The 20,115-nt window shown below is 30.2% G+C and overlaps 1 long non-coding RNA gene across 22 annotated transcripts; it reads left to right on the top strand.

Annotated features, from left to right (window-relative positions):
• Window positions 1-14,665: 14,665 nt before the first annotated feature.
• Window positions 14,666-19,911, top strand: LOC114177802. Of its 22 annotated transcripts, none has more exons than XR_003603224.1 (5): window positions 14,670-14,863; window positions 15,017-16,402; window positions 17,211-17,545; window positions 18,991-19,177; window positions 19,514-19,911. It is a non-coding gene; the product is annotated as an uncharacterized LOC114177802 (long non-coding RNA). The 22 variants fall into 22 exon arrangements; XR_003603228.1 differs by lacking the exon at window positions 18,991-19,177 and having other exon boundaries at window positions 14,672-14,863; window positions 17,211-17,315; window positions 17,478-17,545; XR_003603217.1 differs by having other exon boundaries at window positions 14,672-14,863; window positions 17,211-17,315; window positions 17,478-17,545; window positions 18,991-19,911.
• The last annotated feature ends 204 nt before the right edge of the window (window positions 19,912-20,115 follow it).

Genomic DNA, 20,115 nt, shown 5'->3' with positions numbered 1-20,115 from the left:
AATTATTACTATTGTAGTTCTTAATCAATGTTATTTTAATCACTAATGATTATTATTGTTACTTAAAGAGATTAATATTTTTTAATGGATTTATTGTTACTATTAATTTGTAGACCCTGAAAAATTATAATAATTAAGAAATATATATATATATATATATATATATATATATATATATATATATATATTCCATCATATTAACAAAGAAAATTCTAATTAATATCAACCAAGAAATAACGGTGCTCTATAATAATAAATAAATAAAATCATCGTAACAATTTAAAAAAAACACTAATCACCATTAATAAAAAAAGGGTTAAATATGTTTTTGGTCCCTCAAGTTTTAATAAATTTTGAAATTAGTCCCTCTTCGAAACTTTATACCAAATTAGTCATTCATCTTTAGAAATGCGTGAATTTAGTCCTTCTTACCAAATTTTGTTAAGTTTATTTGACATTTTAAACACATTTTATGATAACATTTGAGTTAACATTGAAGCTAAAATGTGTTAAATGGTGTAAACAATTTCAATACTATCATGAGATGCACTTGAAACGTCAGATAAACTTAACAAAATCTGATTAAAAAGACTAAGTTCAGGTCTTTTAAAAGATGAAGGACTAAATTGGTCAAAAGTTTTGAAGAGAGACTAATTCCAAATTTCACTGAAACTTGAGGGACCAAAAACATATTTAATCCTAAAAAAAATAACCTAGTTGACATTAGCCAAAAGGTAATGATTCTAACAATGTTTAAATCTCAATGTTTCATTTTGCAACCAAAACTGAGTTGTGTTTCTTGAGGATTTAGTTTTAATCATATTCTCAATATTATTCCAAAACTAAATCGATTTTATGAGAGTTTTTTGTCCACGAGGCTAACAAACATTTATTTTTCAATCTAACTAGGGTGTTTCTCTTTAAGCTTCTCCAAACAGATCAATTTGATGTAGAAATCACTTATGTTGTGAATTAATCACACCCAAACATTGAACTAATTCAATCTTAGTTTTACTTGAATGTCAATTAGGATTTTTGTGTATGTCACTCTAACACAATCCTCCTTTCTTGTTTCTTTTTTGGTTTTTTAGTAACAATGGAAATGGGAACAAAGGTACAATGGATAAAGTATAAATTTAAGATCGTGAATCAAGAAATGATATATAGGGTGGCAATGACAAATGGATTTCATTAATTGCATTGAAATGTAAAGAATAAAAAATAACTAACAGAAATTGAATTATCAAGGAAGAGTAAAGCAACTTGTCAATTAAGTCCATGAGAGTAGTGACAAAATTGCAACAACCAACATTGGATTAATTAGCTATTTTTCTTGTTTGCGGCATTTATGTATGTACTATTTCCACAACTTATGACCCTTGCAAAAAAAAAATCAACCTATTTATATTTCCTAACCCCCTTTGATAATTGCACAAAGTAAATTTAAAATTTAAACAAGTTACACGCACTACAAGAAAAATGTTAATTACCGACGATAGTAATTCGTTAGTGAAGGCAAAAATCCATCGATATTTTGTATTTACCAACGGATTATCGATGGCCAAATATCTGAAACATTCGTCGTTAAATTTTATCGACGGATGTTCTAGATCCGTCGATAATTAACGATAGAATAATTTGTCGAAAAGAATCATCAGTAATTATCGACAGACTGCTCCGTCGGTAATTACCGACGGATTAATCCGTTAGAAAAGACTCCTCCGAATCGCAGTAACCTAATTTAGTTCGATTAAAAATTTGTTAGTTGGCTCAAAATAAAGTAACCATTGGTTAGGTTCTATTTAATTCCATCAATGCCCATTTTGATTCCACTCAATGGCACCTGGGTGATTCTATGACCCAATTTTCCTTACATTCTAAGAATGTGGCTATTTTTTTTGTTTCATTTGTAACTTTGTAGAATGAACATTCAAATAGATTACACTATTTTTATCTTTTTGGGACTAAAAAGATTGATTGAAAATTCTACCATGTTCTTTTTAATGGTAGAATGGCTTCCAGGATTTGAGAAAGGGTAATTGGATACTCTTGGATTTGTTCTATTTCCCAATCATAAAATATAGCTACTACATACCTACTTCTCAAAATTGTGGGAATTAACTCCCCACTTGGAAGACAAACTAGACATGGCAGGTTATTGGTGATGCTAATTCATATGCATTCTTAATTCATTTTTTTCAATTTCTAATTTTTGTACCGTCATTTATTTGTGACTCTAGTTTGAACCAGCAAGGTGCTTTGCAGATTTAATTTGTATTGGGAATCCAAGTGTGAGTCTAAGTCCCACATTGAGTAAAAATAAGAAAGTTGAGCACTATATAAGGATCAAGGCCCATAAATCCATCACCTTAAGGTTTTGGGTTAAGAGTGGTGTCAATCTCTTATGTGTGGGTTGGGCTCATGCTCATTGGTGTTGTATCTCCCTAGTGATCCTCTCTCTAAAGACCCAACAATGGTATCAAAGCTAGGTTCGTGTGGTGGCCGACTTAAACGAGGCCCTGTATCGAAAGTCTTATTGACAATGGGTCAGGTATGTGTGTCCCGTTAAAAGAAGAAGAACAATACAAAAAAAGGGTACTCGATAGTTAGCTCGAGAAGGAAGTACCAAAGTGAAGGGACTCACACTTGAGGGGGAGATGGTTGGGAATCCAAGTGTGGGTCTAAGTCCCACATTGAGTAAAAATGAGGAAGTTGAACACCATATAAGGATCAAGGCCCATAAACTCATCGCCTTAAGGTTTTGGATTAAGAGTGATGTCAATCCTTTATGTGTAGGTTGAGCTTATGCTCATTGGTATTGTATCTCCCCAATGATCCTTTCTCAAAAGACCCAACAATTTAGTGTCATTGAATCGGTGATTGTGGTGAGTTAATTATGGGATATCACTGTTTGATTCATATTGAATAATTGTTTCGGGTCATATTTTTTACTTCTCCGTCAATTGAAGTTCAAACCATGGTGTATTGTTATGCAGTGATAAGAATGAACAAAGGGAGGGTAACACTACAAGAAAATGTCTTATTAGTAACAAATTTTAGTGACTAAAAGTTGTTAGTCACTATAGTGACCAATTTACAAAATTAAAATTGATTGGTTACTAAAATAGTTACTAATATAAATAAAAAATTGTAATTGGTCATTAAATTTGTCACTAATTAATTAGAGAGCAATTTAGTAACTAAGTTATTTTGGTAGCCAAAACTTAGGTCACTAATTAGCTACCTAGGTTTTTTCTACAAAAATAACTTAGTTACTAAATTGGTCTCTAATTAATTAGTGACAAATTTAGTGACTAATTATAATTTTTTATTTATATTAGTGACTATTTTAGTAACCTATAAATTTTAATTTTGTAAATTGGTATCTAAATTGGTCACTATAATAACTAATAACTTTTAGTTAGTAAAATTGGTTACTAATAAGACATTTTCTTACGGTGATTTGACATTCGGAGAAGATGACAATATTGTACCGAAGACAATTTCAATCGGTCCTCTTAAATGTTAGTGTCTAGTTTAAGGATTCAAGTTATTTTACTCTTGCGTTCTATATTTTTTCAGGGCTCTGATGATCTCTCAGAGCAAATTTTGTTTTAATACAGAAATTCCATATACCAAACAAGGTTGAAGCTTGATCTGACTTTGATGGAGCACTACGAGCAACACTGCCCAATCCTTGAGGGTATAATTGTTTGAATACCCCTCCTCCAGGATACAAGTTCTTTTCTTCCAAACATTATTTCTCTTAGATGTAATTAAGAATGTTAAATAAATTTAAATATTTTCTGTTCTCATAACTTTGAATGTCTTGTGATATTCCCCATAATAGATTCCAACTAAGTGCACCAAAAGTAAAGATTATGGAGGGCAAATATACCACATGCTCATCTTACAATGAAAAAAAGGTTTACTTTTCTTTTTTATTTCTGGTTCAACAAGGTCACGGGAATGTAGACTATTGATATCTTCATAAAAAGGGACTGAATGGTTTCATTTTCCAATTATGTTTTGGACAAATTGATTACGAGCATTTTAACTTCATAATTGTCCATTTGGGCTGTTTGCTTTTGCAAGGTACCCAAATTTCTATTTCTTTTATCATTTACTATAGTTTTAATAAATTTCTTGGACAAATTTGATTAAAATTCTTAATTAATTAGTAGAATCACTTTTTTGACGGTGAATTGTACTCTACGATGCTTATCCTTTCATTTAATTAATATTTTAATATATGGTATATAAAATAATTTATTTTTCTATACAAAGATAGATTATATTTTTCAAAATTACATGCTGATTTGACATTCCATGAACACTTTTCCGGTTTTTTCTTTTTTTTTCGAATGGTGCAATTGGAAACCTTATTTCTCAAATTGGTGCACTTATGTTTTAAAATTCTGAATAGAGGTAAGTTGTGTGAAAACAGAATAACTTCGTCTTGTCTTGAAGAAGTTGGGCGAAAATAGGACAACTTCAGTTAAGCAGACTGAAGTTATGCTAAATTAAAGAGACTTTAATTTGGTAAAAATAATTACGAGAATAATCAAAGTCGTGCTTGAACGATAAAATTTTATGGAAGCAAAAGTCTTGTCAAAATGGGACGATTTCATTTACAAAGAAAGTTTTGCGTAATGGCATGATTTTAGTGTGAATTTATAGCAAAGTCTTTCCATAATGGCAAGACTTCAGTTGAATCGTATTATTGTAAAAAAAAATTATTTGGTTCTGATAATATTAAATTGAATAAAGAAGTTAAAATTTTATTGTATATAATAAATTATAGAAGAATAAAATAGATATAAAAATGTAAAGAAAAGAAAAAGTTTTTTTAATAACAAATATGAAATCCAATAATTTTTTGGATGATATATATTAAAATAAAAATGAACAACAAAGTCGGTAAACTAAAGTTACGAGAGTTACATAAAATAAAATTTCACTGTCTATTTGGGCAGTTGCTTCTATTATGACCAATACTTCTGCAAAAGGAACATTTCTTTGATTTATTTGGCAGTGACTAGTTCATTTCGTTGTGGATACGAGTTGTAGTTCGTCTTCTTGGTCTTTTGTGTCGCATGTGAGGGTCAGACATTAAATTTGGACCAGTAAACGACAACGAAGAAGACCTCCTTGTGGCACACACTCTCATAAATAACTTTCATGTCCTATTATAATGGACAAAATCATCATGAAATTTTTTACTACTTATACGCATTATTATTTAACTAATTAATATCACTAGAAAAATATTTAATTTTTATTAAAGTCGTCTCGATTTGGCACGACTTCTTAACAACAAGGAAGTAGTCTTTCCATGTTGACACGATTTCAAATCATTTTAATTAAAGTCGTCTTATATTGACATGACTTCTTCATTGTGAAATATTGCCATTTTGGCATGATTTACCCTGGAATTTTTAAAAGTTTTGCACCCCTTTGGTAATTACAAAAGTACATTGCACCGTTATGGAAAAAAAAAACCACACTTTTCCTACCTCCATTTTAAACTTTAAAGATACATAAACTTTTCCTTTTTTTTCTAGGTGCTAAAAAATTGAACTTGGTTACCACACATTACATCTGCAACATTGCATCATTCATATCTTTATATGACCTGGCTGGTATCATATTTGGAAAAGAGCGTATAGGTCAAGAACTAAATTAGGTACATCTCAATGCTAATGAATATAATATAGAAAAGAATATTATTTAGACTTATTATATTGTTATCTAATTCAAATACTTATATGCTCCTACTCTTTTTATTGTAGGCACTAGGTGCGGTGCTGGGAGTAACGTGCCATATTCAAGTGATGTTATCCGATCAAGTGGTGAAAACAGTTTTAGAATTAAGATAAAAGCTTTAGTTGTAGAATTGCATAATGAACTTGTAATGTTTTTTTCTTTTGAATATTTGAATATTTAAGATAAAAACTTTGATTTAATTATTTTGTTATGTTTAATGAAAGATAATGTTTATTCATTTATTTTGTAGTATCATTCTTTTTTATATATTTTAAATTTTCATTATTAATTTTTTTTATTCAATTATGAAATTATAAATATAAATGGATAACACTAAATAATAAAATATTTAAATTACGACATTTTATAAAAGAGACAATTATAAACCTCAAAATATAATGTGAATTGTGGTGTATTTAAGTGCCATTATTTTTAATTTATTTATTTTTCATTTAATAAATAACGACAATTTTAACTGTCACAATTTACTCTAAAAAATTGTCACTTTTTACAATGTAATAAGTGGCAGTTGTTGTGGCGGTTCGTTTGAAACCGTCATATTATACTTTGTGGCGACACAAATTGCGATTGTTTTCAAAATCGCCACATATGTAAATTGGAGCAGTTAAAACCGTCACATTTTACAAAAATAACCATCGCAATTTACACTATTTTTTGTAGTGTCATTTGAATTAGAGGTACATGTACTTAATTTGAAAATCAAGTTAATAAGAGAAAGCAATTGATAAGTTAGGGAGGCCTTCATATGGTTTAGAGACAACTATTCACAATGCATTGTGCTTTTGTTTGCATCTTTTGTATAAAATTTATAAAGGTCTTAACCACTTATTTTCTAGTGTTGAAGGTAGAAACTTCTAGCATTTCCTTTTGCCTACCTTAATATGGGTTGGGTTTTATAGATAATTGTATAAGCTACTATTAGTGATGTATTAATTTGCTGTTAGTGATGTATGCAGAAACAAGGGTATACAAAACATGATAATTATTGATTTACATGGGCAACACATCAAACAAGCAATAAGAATGATAACATTGATTGATTAAACATGATGCATAAGTTATGTGTATAGGTGTCAATTTGGCCCAGCCCACAAGGCTTGGTCCTGGCCCATGTGGGCTAGGGCCAAAAAAGTCCACATTGAAAAAAGTCTTGTGTTAGGCCCGTTCAGATCATTGGGCCTGTCCAAACCATCGGGCCCATCTGGGTAGTCGGTCTCATCCGGGTCATCAAGGTCGTTTGGCCCATCGAGATCATCGTGCTTGTTTGGGTCGTCGGGCTCGCTCAGATCGTCAGGCTCGTCCGGGTCATCGGGCCCGTTCGGATCATCGGGTCCATTCGGGTCGTGGGTTCGTTTGGGTTTTCGGGCCATCCGTTTCGTTGCGCCTTTCCAATTCTTCGAGGTCTTCTGGATCGTTGGGCCCGTCCAGGTCATCGTGTTTGTCTGGGTCGTCAAGTCCATCCGGGACGTCAGGCCTCTCGTTGTCATCAGGCACGTCTAGGTCGTCAAACCCGTCCAATTTGTTGGGCTGATTTAGGTCTTCGGGCCTTAGGGCCCGTCCGAGTCATCGAGCCTGTTTGGGGCTTCAGACTTGTCTGGGTGATTGGACATGTTTAGCTCGTTGGGCCTGTTTGGGTCTTCGAACCCGTGTGGGTCGCTCAACTAGATCTTTGACTCTAACTTTATGTGGTATTATTTGGGGGGCCTAACCCACTTTAGCCCTAGCCCTAACCCACTAGAGAGGGGGCTTTGGAGGCTGGTGCTTTTTTTTGGCCCCCTCATTTGGGGCCTTCCTAAAAGGGGGCTTTATGAAGAGTGGACCAAGGCTGGCCCATGGGCTAGGTGCCAAATTGACACCTCTAGTTGTGTGCATCAACTTGGTCTACCATATTAAATTAACTAGTAATATGATCAAAATGAAGGGAATAATATGAAGGTTGGACTATGTCGAGTCTAAATCCATATTTTTAAGAATTAGGTTTTGCATGTTTCGTAAAGTAATAGTGTTATTTTTGTATGTTTACATCATCATTATAATATGTATCTATAAGATGTATTATAAAGTGACTCAATATTATATTTATTATTATGGCTTAATTAATATTTTGGTTCCTTAATATGTTGGTTTGATTCATTTTGGTTCTCTTATTATTTTTTGTTTCAATTTGGTCCTCTAATTCTTTAAAAACGTTCAATTTGGTCCCTGCCATTAAGTTGATGCTAACATCGTCTCCGTACATGTCATGTGTCATTTTGTGGAATTTTCAATTTTTTTAATTTTTTTTAAATTTAAAAAAATAAATAAACTGCCACGTGTCACTTTATGGTTGTGACACATGTCAATTTAAGAATTTTTATTTAAAAATATACTGCCACGTAGCAGGTCACGATTGTGTCACGAGTCAAGCTATCATTGGTTGTTTTCAATTTAGTCCCTCTATTTGAAAATTTGATTCAATTCAGTGCTCCAATTTTTTACAATAATTCAATTTTATCATTTTCAACATGAAACCAAATTCATAATTAAGCTTAATTACATATATATTCATAATTTTTTGCGTGGGCTTCAGCCTTGTAGCGTCTCACAACTTGCTGATTAAATATAGACTGGATTTATTTCAAATCTTTTTCGTTTTATGTCTTAATTATAATGATAAAGGATTTGTTCTTATATGATAGTCGATTAAGATATTCTTCAACGACAAACAAATTTAATAAATGCTTTAATTAATAATAGTTTATTATTATAATGGAGGTTTGCAGCAGCTATTTTCTTAGCACTTTTTTCTGTTGTGTTAGTTTTTATTTTACAGATGAATAATGAAACTTGTATTGTATACTATTCAAATGTGGGATCTTGAACTGGTAGAACCTAAGACATGGAACTCAAGGACTTCTGCAGATAATGACTATAACGGCAATAATGAATTAGTTGGCTTCTAGTGGTCCTGGTCTTGTAATGTTGAAAGAAATTCTGAGTTGCTATGTTAATGTGAGGATTTTGACAATTGAAAGAAATTTTGTTTTTATGCTGATCAAAGTCCTAAGCTTTTATTCAGCCGATATGATTTTTAAATGTTATCTTGTTTCACTTTCCTGCACTACTTTAGTATAAATTTTTGTTTTGTTACAGGAACTTGGGGAATCTTTTATTTTTCTTATATATAACATTTTAGAAAAAATTTGATACTATATTTTAATGTTGTTTGTAACTTTAAAAGCATAAAGATGATGAAGACAATAAAGACAACTTTATAGATTAATGAAGTTACAATTATATAAAAGAAAATCTTTCTATACATATGTAATGACAATTACTTATGATTACGCCAACTTAGTTCAACACTTAAAAAATTATAGCCTAAAGATTAGACCAATGTTTTTATATTTTAGGTTACAGTTTTACGAATTGTAACCTAAAGTGAATTTTATTGTAGTGATGAATGAAATTTATTTTTAATACTAATTTAATTTATGTTAGTGTGACCAACGTTAATGATAGTAATTTAAAAAACAAAGTTTGTGATAAAATGCTTCTATCTCAATTAAAAATAAAACAAAAAATAGATAAATGAAATTGTAATAAATGAATGAGATAACTGTAGATGAAGGAAAGTAGTGCAAATCAACAAGATAAGTGTGAATGAATGAGATTAATGTGAGAAAATTTATATAAAAATATGAAAGAGAGAAATTATGAGGGAATATCTTTAAATTTGAATATTTAGATTAAAAATAATTCACGATTTCTTTTCATTCCCAAAAAAAGTATGAATTCATAACATATAAATAAGCGTCAATTCATACTACATGGACCTTACTTATTTTTAATATTTTGTATTCAAGGATAATATAATGCAAATATTTTAAAATTTTAAAATAAGTTAAAAATAATTAGCTCAACTTAGAGTTGACTAAGTTTATTAAGCAGATTCCCTTAGTACTTGCTAAGTAGACTTGATTATAGATGAATATGTGAAGTTAATCTAATATTAACACAACTATTTTTATTTATCTAAAAGTTATTGTTAGAATAGAGTTAATCAAACTTGATTATTTATTTATTTTACAATTATTTATTTTAGAAACAATTCACCTCTGGTGTCTGAGGTCACACTCTAATATTATCAATTTTATCAAGAATATTATTTTAGAGTTAATGTGATATTTTCTTGAAATGATATAATAGTAATGTAAAATTTGAGTCTTGTCAAATTTTAAATTTTAAATACTTGGATAATGATATAACGCTAAAGTGGCCACCAACGTCCACAGGGGGGCATTCACCTGCTGGGAACCCAAGTGTTTTACTTTTCTGGCTAATCCTGTAGTAAAGTTCACCTAGGGTCGCCCCAGCTTCAACCCATGCAGTGCTGTTTTCTACGTCAACTTCGATTCCTCGAAGGTTTATGAGGTCAAGGATAACAAAGGGAACCCCAGCAACGTAGGAGAGACCCTCGTAATCATGGCCTCCGCTTCGTGTTCGAATCTGCAGGCCATGGCGTTGGGCACAGATTATGGTGGCTTGAATGTGGGAAACGTCAAGTGGTGTGACAATGACTTTGGGTTTAGAGGTTATGTTTAAGAACCTGCGATTTTGAATGGAAACATCTAAGACAGAGGAGTATGAAGAGTTGGTCCGCGTGTAAACAGCATTGGCAATTGAGTTGGTGATATGGGGATAATTGTAAAGACATTCAACAAAGTCTTCATAAGAATCGGCTGAAGAAAGATGAAAGGAAAATAAAAGAGCAATGGCTGTAGCAAAGGTAAAATAAGAGTTTAGACACTTCATTTTTTTTGGATGGTTTGTTCTTGATATGAGAGTGCAAGTTTAGAATGAGTAAAGACGAATGTCTAATATATTATAGTGTGGAGTTTCGTGTTAGCGTTGTTCAGTGTAGAGACTATATTTATGAACGGAAGCCTTACTTATGTTTAGACAATTCAAATACGAAAAGTAATATGAGTAGCTTCAATCCTGGATCAAAATGGAACAGTACGGGTTCGTCTTGGAGTTATCCATCTTTAAAATAAAAAGTCAACCTCGTAATCATTCTTATATCATTCTTAACGGCTATATATACATACTATGCTAATACCTCATCTTACTAGTTTAAATTATCAATTAGATAACTTTTCTAAAATCAAAATAAAAATTATGAGGAAAAATGATATTTTAACATTCAATATTAAAATATATTAAAAGGACACATGTTTTAAGGATTTAAGCAACCAAATAATTAAAATTAAGAGAATTAGATATTATAATTTACAAAATAAATGATAAATAAAAATATTAAAAAAACGTCAAAATTATTAAATATAATTCTTAAAAGATATTTAATTTAATAAAAATTACATTGTCAATTTAGTACAAATCCAAAACAACAAATACTACAATAAAAAAAATCAAGTTTTAATTTCATTTATTTTGAAATGATAATTACTAATAATCGTACATAAAAGTTCAAATAAAATTAATAGAACTAAATGTTGTTTAACAAACTAATAATTTATTTTGTTATTAAGATAAAAAAAATATAACAAATTCTATACATACTATTTACCAATATTAGATGGATTGTTTGAAGATATTATTATAACGATGCTCCCTATAATAAATAATTTTTCATAAATGTTGAATGGCTTTTACAGTCTATATCAAAAACGTAAACTTTTCCTCAAAGTAAGGTGAGGCAAGCTTTTCAATTAACAGAAGTTGCTTGCATGTATAAAGGTTGACCGATGGATGTGTATTAAACATAATTTAATTTAGTTTTAATTAAGTTTTAAATTTTAAACTTTTGTTAAAATGTTATGTCTGAATAAGTAATAAAAAACATTTATATATCTAAATTTAAGTACTGTTGCTTAACTTTTCCATTAAAGTGACGTAAATGTTATTTGTTTAGATCTATCAAATATTATTTTATAAAAACAAAATTATAAGATTATAAGATTATAAAAGTATGAATATGAACAAAAGAGTAGAAATAAATTTTAAAAAAGATATTTTTTGCGATTTAGTAATTAATAATTAAATTGAATAAATATTACTACCATTAAATGTCCTTGTTGTTTGTAGAGTTGTTAATTTAATTTATGGTTCATAGGTTACTGCTAGCCCATTCTTGAATAAATCCTTTTTGAGGGAACTCTAAATGGTGAGGATACAAAGAAGTCCCAGTTTCCAAAACTCCTTTTTAAGTGAGTTAGGTTCAAGGCCAAGTTGGGTTAAGCTTGAGGGTTAAGATGGGTCAACATAGGTTGATTGACGAGTCAGTTAAAAGGTAGAAATGGGTCCGCGTGCGCTGGAAGTCGAGATGGATCGATCTTGATAGAAGATCGAGACGGGTCAGGCTAAAAGTCGAGACGGGGTTCAGTCCTGTTTAAAGTTGAGATTGACCAAGCCAACTTGGAGGTCGAGACGAGACTGCCCTAATCGAAGGTTGAAACGGGTGGGCATAAACTAAAGGTCGAGATGTGCCATCCGAGCAGATGCTCGAGATAAATTGACATAAGATGAAGGTCTAGATGAGTTGGCTCAGGCCAAAGGTCATGACTGCCTAACCTAGGTCTAAGGTTAAGAGGGGTTGGCCTGTGTCGAAGGTCAAGACGAGTCGACAACAGAGCCTATGAATTTCATATACAAAATTATCTACGAACAACATGTCTAATTTAATCTTAGCCACCAATTTTGTCATTGATTTTAGCTACCGATTTCAGACATCGATCTAGTCACTCATAACTATTTTAATTAAATTAAAAATGGCACCTGTTAGAGAGTGAAAAAACAATTTTGATTATATTAAATTCTGTTCCTATTAGCGATTGAAGTAGAGACTGAAATTTCGGTTGTTAAATTGGTTTCTTGAAAGTTTGTTCCTATTAGTGGTAAGAATGCATGGCATTCCAAGGAGTATTGTATAGGATAGAGATGTGAAATTTGTTAACTATTTCTTGAAAGTGTTGTAGGTTAACGTAGGTGCAAAACTACTCGTTTCTAAAACTTGTCATCTTCAAATGGATGGACAAACAAAAGTGGTAAATAGAAATTTGTCTAAACTTCTTAGATGTTTTGAAAATAAGAATTTGAATACTTAGGAGTAATGGTTACCTTATATGGAATTTAGGTATAACAGGGTAATTCATTCTATTACTCAAATAAGTCCTTTTGAGGTAGTATGTGATTTTAATCCTCTGACTCTCCTAGATTTGTTTCCTTTACTTAATAATGATTCTATGACTAACAGAAGTTGTCTTGTCAAAGCTACTTTTTTCAGGAACTTGTATAAGGATGTAAAGGCCCAAATAGAAAAACAGATGGAAAAGTTAGATTCTAATGCTAACTCAGAAAGAAATAAGATCTTGTTTCAACATGGCGATTAGGTGTAGGTTCACTTAAGGACAAAAAGGTTTCCTTCCAAAAAGGAAATATAATCTCTTGCCTAGAAGAGATGGTTCATTTCAAGTTCTTAAGAAAATAAATAATAATACTTATATTATTGATTTACCTGCAAATTATGGTGTAATCTCTAGTTTCAATATTAATAATTTATCCACATTTGATAGGCAAGATTTAAATATTAGAAAATGATTTCAAATCACAAAAATTATATATTTTATGTATTTTAATACTTTTTAGTATTGTTTTTTATCGACAATTATTAGTTGTTAGTGGGAGGAGCTGAACCCACAACTTCTTCAACCCTTCTTTTATACCCATCAAACTTATCTTATTTATCCAAATTTTGTCGATAGGAGGGACTAAACCCACCTCATCACTCCTAATATATTTTAGTGTATCATGGTTAAGTATAAAGAATAATAATAGGATTAGATGATGATCGATAGATATTTATCATGGAAAAGTTTTATAAATTTTATAAAATAACAATTCTAAATAAAAATCATAATCATGGAAAAGTCTTTTAAGATAATTTTATTAATAGTATGGAATGAATTGAAATTAAATCCCTTTTTAAATACCAGTTAACTTTTAATTTGTATCAAATTCGAAATATTATATCACTTCATAAGTATTTTAAAAATTAAATAATATGGTGGTCAGAAAAAAATCACATGAGATACTTTTTTTTATTTAGAGTTTAATAAATAGGTTGAATAAAAAATTATCACATTTAAATCTTTTCGTTTTTGGCACAATATTAAAGGACAGTAAGATAATTTTGTTACAAGAATTAAAATATATTTTTGTAAAATAGTGTATGCGTATCAACTAAATGAAGCTAATAAATTTTAATTAGTAATCTCAAAAATTATTTTATGTGGAAGATATATATTATTTATATGCAACACATGATAGATTTTATAGCATATTATTTCTATTAATTTAACTGTTTTATCATTGTTATATATATTACCTTGTTGATGTCAAATTCCATATAAAAAAAAAATATGACAATAATTAAATTGTTATTTATATATTTTAAATGTAATACTTTATGTAAGTTGCATACTTTCTAGCAATCATATATGTACTCTCATTGGCGTGTTTAAAAGAGAGCCAAACATATCTTAAAGATGTGAAGGATATCTACCAAACCCGGTTTCTGCATATAATATATTATTTTTCAATTTCATCATAATGTTTTTTAAATTTTAAATTACTATTCTACCAAAAATATTAATTTACACAATAAAATAATTATTTACAATACATTTTAAAAAATTATTTAATGTAGGTCTCCATTTTTTTTCAAGTTGTTCTCCATTTTTTAAGTAGATCTTTAATTTTGTTTTTCTTTCTATAATATTTTATTTAGCATCACCTTACACTACAAGAATATATTATTATAGTTGAGAGTTTTTACGAGAGGTTATAATAACCTCTGTTAATAGATGTAGATAACAGAGGTTTTATAAACCCCTTTTAAGTATCAGGGGTTTAAAAGAAACCCAGAAAAATTTTATAATATTTTAAAATTTTAATTTGACTATGTTCTTGAAACTCTTTTGTTGAGGAAGAAGAAAAGTGTCGTTGTGGCTCATGAAACTCTTTCGCTGAGGAGGAAGAAGGTGTCGCGGTGGCTTATGAAACTCCTTCACTCAAGGTAAATTGTTTACCTCTCAATTCAATCATTTTCGTTTCTTTCATTTTTATTTTTGACTCGGTGGCTTTCGACTTCATCTTCATCTCTCTGACTTCACCTCTTTCGATTTCAATTTTCAATTTCGTCTCATTACTTTCATCGATCGTGTCCTAGGAATTGTGGCTCAGCCTTCGGAGGAAGACGTTTTTGATTTTATCTTTCTCCTTGAATTCAGTTCAGGTAATAAACATCGTTTTCCATGCTTTCAATTTCGTCATTCTTTCGATTTCATCTCTTTGATTTCGTCTCAGTTCAATTTCGTCTCTCTGATTTCAGCGTGTCTCTCACCGTTCTCACCTCGAATAGGTTTATTTATTTATCTCTTGATTTTGCCCTAACTTCCCTGATTTTGTTTTGTAGTTATCTGGTTGTTTTGGAGTTCTACTGATTTTCTTGACTTTCCTGATTTTGTTTCATCATTGTCTTGTATCAGTCGAAATTGGTCTTCTTGTTTAACTAATTGACTCATTTAAAAAATTATTCTGCATTACTAGTTCTTTTTATTAGGAAGTTAGAAGAAAAACCAAAATCATCCAGACACAAAAAACACATTAATAACTAGCGTAGAATGGAGTTGGCTATATGCCCCTAAGCATTTCTAAAGCTAGGAGTAGTCCAAATTCTAAGGAAGTAAACAAAAAGTAAACAAAAGAAGAATTCTATCTAGTATGCTAGTTTAGAATGAGGTGGATATGGAAAAGTGGGTAGTTCTCTTGTATAATGATTAGGTGATTGAAAACATTATTTATCAGCTTGTGAAATGCAGATAACAGATGACATCACTTGGTTTCATGGATGTTGCAAGGTATATTCTTTCCTTTTTTTGTGTTCAGATCAAACACTTTATTCTTCTGTTTTTTTGTGCTCACTAGGAGTTTTTAGATATTGGATATTTTTTGTTTAGTTTAGTTATTTTGTGCTCACTATAAGACTAATATAGAATAGTTTTCATAAAAAATTGCGTTGATATTAATCTGACTCTATGATCGTGCTACTGATTTTACTGTATATTTTCTGAATTGGGACAAAACTTCTTGACAGACGAAACAAACATAAAGGTATGAAGGTTCTTTTTTAGGTGGTTAGTTTCTACTTTTAGTTTTAGTTTATATTTTAAATTATGTCATAGGCAAGTAGTTTATATTAACTAATAACTTTGATTGCAGAGGGTGATAATAGGGAGAAAATGATTTTATTGGAGTCCTTGCAAAGCTTATATTCTTGAGCTTGAGCAGAAGCCTTGTTAGTATACCTAGCAACAGTAATATCATGAAATCATTTCAGACTTTAGATTTCTCTGGTTCAACTTACTAATTTGTCCTTACGGTCTTTCATTTCTTTATCCATGATCTCTTTGATTCTTTTGGACATAGGCTTCTGCAAACCTAATGCTATTGGAGACTTAATTGTGTTTAGAAAGATTGAATCTGTAGGAAACAATATGCAGGGATGACCCCATTCGAAGACCTAGAACTTGCATGCCCTGTAAGACTAGCTAAGGTTCACACTCTACATATCCCCTTTCACTATCTTTGGATGAAATATTGCTTAATCTTTCATTCAGACTCACTTTTACTTAAACCAACTTATTGGTATAGTTAAGTATCATAAAGTCATATCCCCTTATACAACTTAACTTACTCTAAAATATTACCTGATCATTCATTCAGATTTGGGAGTGCCTTTAGAGATTAAATGTAAAAACCACTTTTATTAAAACCTGCTTATTGTTATAATTGATTGTGATTAAATTTTTGTGTTTTTATTTTTCCTTTTGTTGCATAATCTATGTTATTCAATTATATATCTCGTATAATTATATTATATATATATATATGTCGTATATGTGTTCTCATAATATTTTAAAATAAACATAATATAATTTATATCTCGTATGAATTATATATATATATATATATATATATATATATATATATATTAATATGTAAGAACATATATATTAAGAAAAAAACACCACCACGAACACTGGTCCCAAATTCCAGCTTCCTTACAATTGTTTGGTCATAAATGAAGATGAAGTTGAGAATATTGATGCAAAGGCAAAGAAAACAATTTGTCGTATGCAGGCCTTTAATAAATACACCAGCAAACACACCAGAGGCTTACACAAATCTTTGCATTTTTGTTTAACAATTATTGATTTAAATATTAGAAACCTTTATTTTCCTTTTTAAATATATAGCCTAAGGCTACCAAGTATTTCTCCAATCAGATTCTTTAAACTATATAGGGATCTATTGGGAGTTGTAACACTGTCTAACTTGTTTTTCCTTGCTTGTTGTTACAGACATGCTTTTGCAACTCTCTTTTGTTCTTGAAATCTTTATCTTCCTTTATGTTGGTATAGATGTGTTGGATTGGACATTGAAAAGTGGAGGTTTGTTAACGATAGGTAAGTCCTGCATTCTGTCAGATACTAGACCAATGAAAGTAAAGTGGAGCCTTACAATTAAGTATCAATATAAAATTAAAGTCTACTATTTTTATGGATTAAAGAATATTATTAATTTTTACTTGTGGAAATCATGGTAGGTACTTTGTATGTACATTACAGGGCATCTCAAATCAATATTTCCAGAAGAGCATCACAAAAAAATTCCCCGCTACATATATTATCACTAGGTATACATGTTTATTAAATTTCAAGATATGTTTATCAAGTGTAAAGTAAAAAGAAAGAATTTAGTACAAAAATCATTAATTTTAAGGAAGGTTTATTCTCAGAGGTTACAATAACCTCCCGCTAACAAAAACAGATTTTCTCTCCTCAACAAAAGCAGTGGATGCTAAAGTCAAAGTGAGTAAGTTGTTAAAATGCTGACATTTTATGATAAGCAATCTGATGCATGATAATCCAACATAGTGAGTTCTGGATTAGGCAATCTCTAATTTAAATTTAGATGAGAGTAAATGATTAGTTTACTTAGCACACATTTAAATTTTGCACTTCAGGAACTTGGTTAATATATATAAACTTGGTTAAAGCTGATATTAATGCCCAAAGTTGGTTGTCTTGATCCGTGTGAGTAGGGGTAAAATGAGTTTGATTTAAGGGTATATTCTTTTTAGTAACTTGGTGCATTGTTGATGGATAGATATTGATGTAATAAGTGAAATCAGGACAATTTGTAATCTGCTAACAGTTTAAGAGTTATTTGAAGAATTGCTTTATTGAATAAAGTAGTTAGAGGTATAGAGTGTCTGAGACCTTTTCCCTATATAATACTCATTACTGTACTGTTAACAGTAAAATCCTTGGTTTATGATACTGAATGCTGGTTGGTAATTGAAGCTCATTGTTTGGATTTTTTAATGATAGTTCTAAAGTTATTTAGGTCTACAATTTGATGTAGGTTCGTTGAGCTTCTCAACTTTCTTTAAATGCATAATATATATTTTCTATCTCCCTCACGTATATTTTAGCCACATGTGGCTATCAACGTGTATACATACATATATATACCAGTTGCTGATATGTATAATTAATTACAACTTTATATAGTTTATGTGTTTTGATCCTGTGGACCATCCTATTTATATATAGCTTGATTCAATATAAGAACTGGAGAAGTAGCAGGTGAAAATACTTGACTTGGTTTAAATCAAAGGCGCATAGGCAATTTGTTCCTGTAAAAAGCCTAATTATAATCAACTAATTAATACTCGTAGCCTTATACTAAGAAAAATATTTACAATACAATAAAAAATATGTATGTAACACGAAACAATATTAGTTGATAGAGTTGTTTCCATAACTATAGTTTTTTTGTAAAATAAAATAATCAATGTAAATATATGCATCCTGGTATTTTGATATATCGTATTAATAGTGTAGTCTATATACCAAATCTTATACTATAGTATTGTCTATCGTATTGTCTATATACCAAATCTTATACTATACTATATGACAATGGTATTGTCTGTTGAACCGACAATGTAAAACAAAAATTATACATGACAACAGCTTCCATTATCGTATAACATTTGAGTCTAACTATGTACAGTATTTCATGAATTGTTCTAGAGATAAACATACACATACCTGAATAATCCTTAATCTGAAGGTAAGTTGATGAATGACGGTATTATTCCCTTCTGCAATGTGGGTGTTTGCGTCCATGGAAACCAAGCTCACGCTGAGACACTATTTTAAGAATTCCAATAAGCAGATTGACAAATCAATTTGAGAAACTTGTGCTCTCACATTCACTTGCAACTCCACCATTCGCTCCTGTGACGAGCTTGATTCGGGTACATGAGAAACTCAGACACTTAATCTTTCATTCGGAGATAATCTAGCCTTGCTTTCTTCAGTTATAGGTTCTTTGGATGGCAAAAATGATGTCAAACCCTGATTCCTTTTGCTTAGTTGATCAACTTCAGCCATCAGAGAGCTCAATGTGTCCTTTGCTGCTCTTAGTATAGACGCTTTATCTTTCTAACAAGTTGATTTCCTTAAATAGTCATATAATGAATGAAATATGACTGAAATTTTCATTATTTCTCTACAAACATAACATTTTCTTCTTTTCATTTTAGCTGTTTGTTAAAGTTCAAGTTACCTCACTCTTTCTTTTTCATTTGCAGTCAGAGAAGCTCGACTATGAGAGGCTATGACCCACAAATGCTTAATGGATTAATGATACTTTTTTCTTACGCTGTAAGAGAGTATATAATTCAAGAAAGTTTGGAAAGATCTTCAGCCAATAAAACATGTAATCAAGTAGGTTTGGACATGATTAATGATGCATTTGGATATCATCAATATAATGATGGCATGGGGGATGATAAGGAAACGAGTGGAGAGTCAAGCCATAAATCTTGGAGACTTTTTTCAATTGATGCAAGAAGGTAATGAGAGTTTATATGAAGGGTGTGATAAATATTCTAAACTTTCTTTCATTACATTGTATTTTCTTTCATTCTAAACTTTATTTCATTGTACTTTATTTGACTTTATACATGATTAGTTTTCTTTCATTGTAGTTGAAGAATCTTATTAGACTTTCATTTTATTTGACTTTATAATAAGTATAACAAAGATATTTTAATATTTCACTAGTTTGAACGTTTAAACTTTTTTATTTATTTTGAACTTATTGACTATGTTTCTTGTTTTTATGAATGTTATATTTAGTTATAAACAAATATATAAATGTTAGAATTTTTTCTTTTCATATGTTTTATGA

This window comes from Vigna unguiculata, chromosome 3 (genome assembly GCF_004118075.2).
Source record: "Vigna unguiculata cultivar IT97K-499-35 chromosome 3, ASM411807v1, whole genome shotgun sequence".
In the NCBI taxonomy this organism is placed as follows: Eukaryota; Viridiplantae; Streptophyta; class Magnoliopsida; order Fabales; family Fabaceae; genus Vigna; species Vigna unguiculata.
Note: the sequence above shows the minus strand (reverse complement) of the source record. Positions and strands in the feature narration are given on the sequence as shown.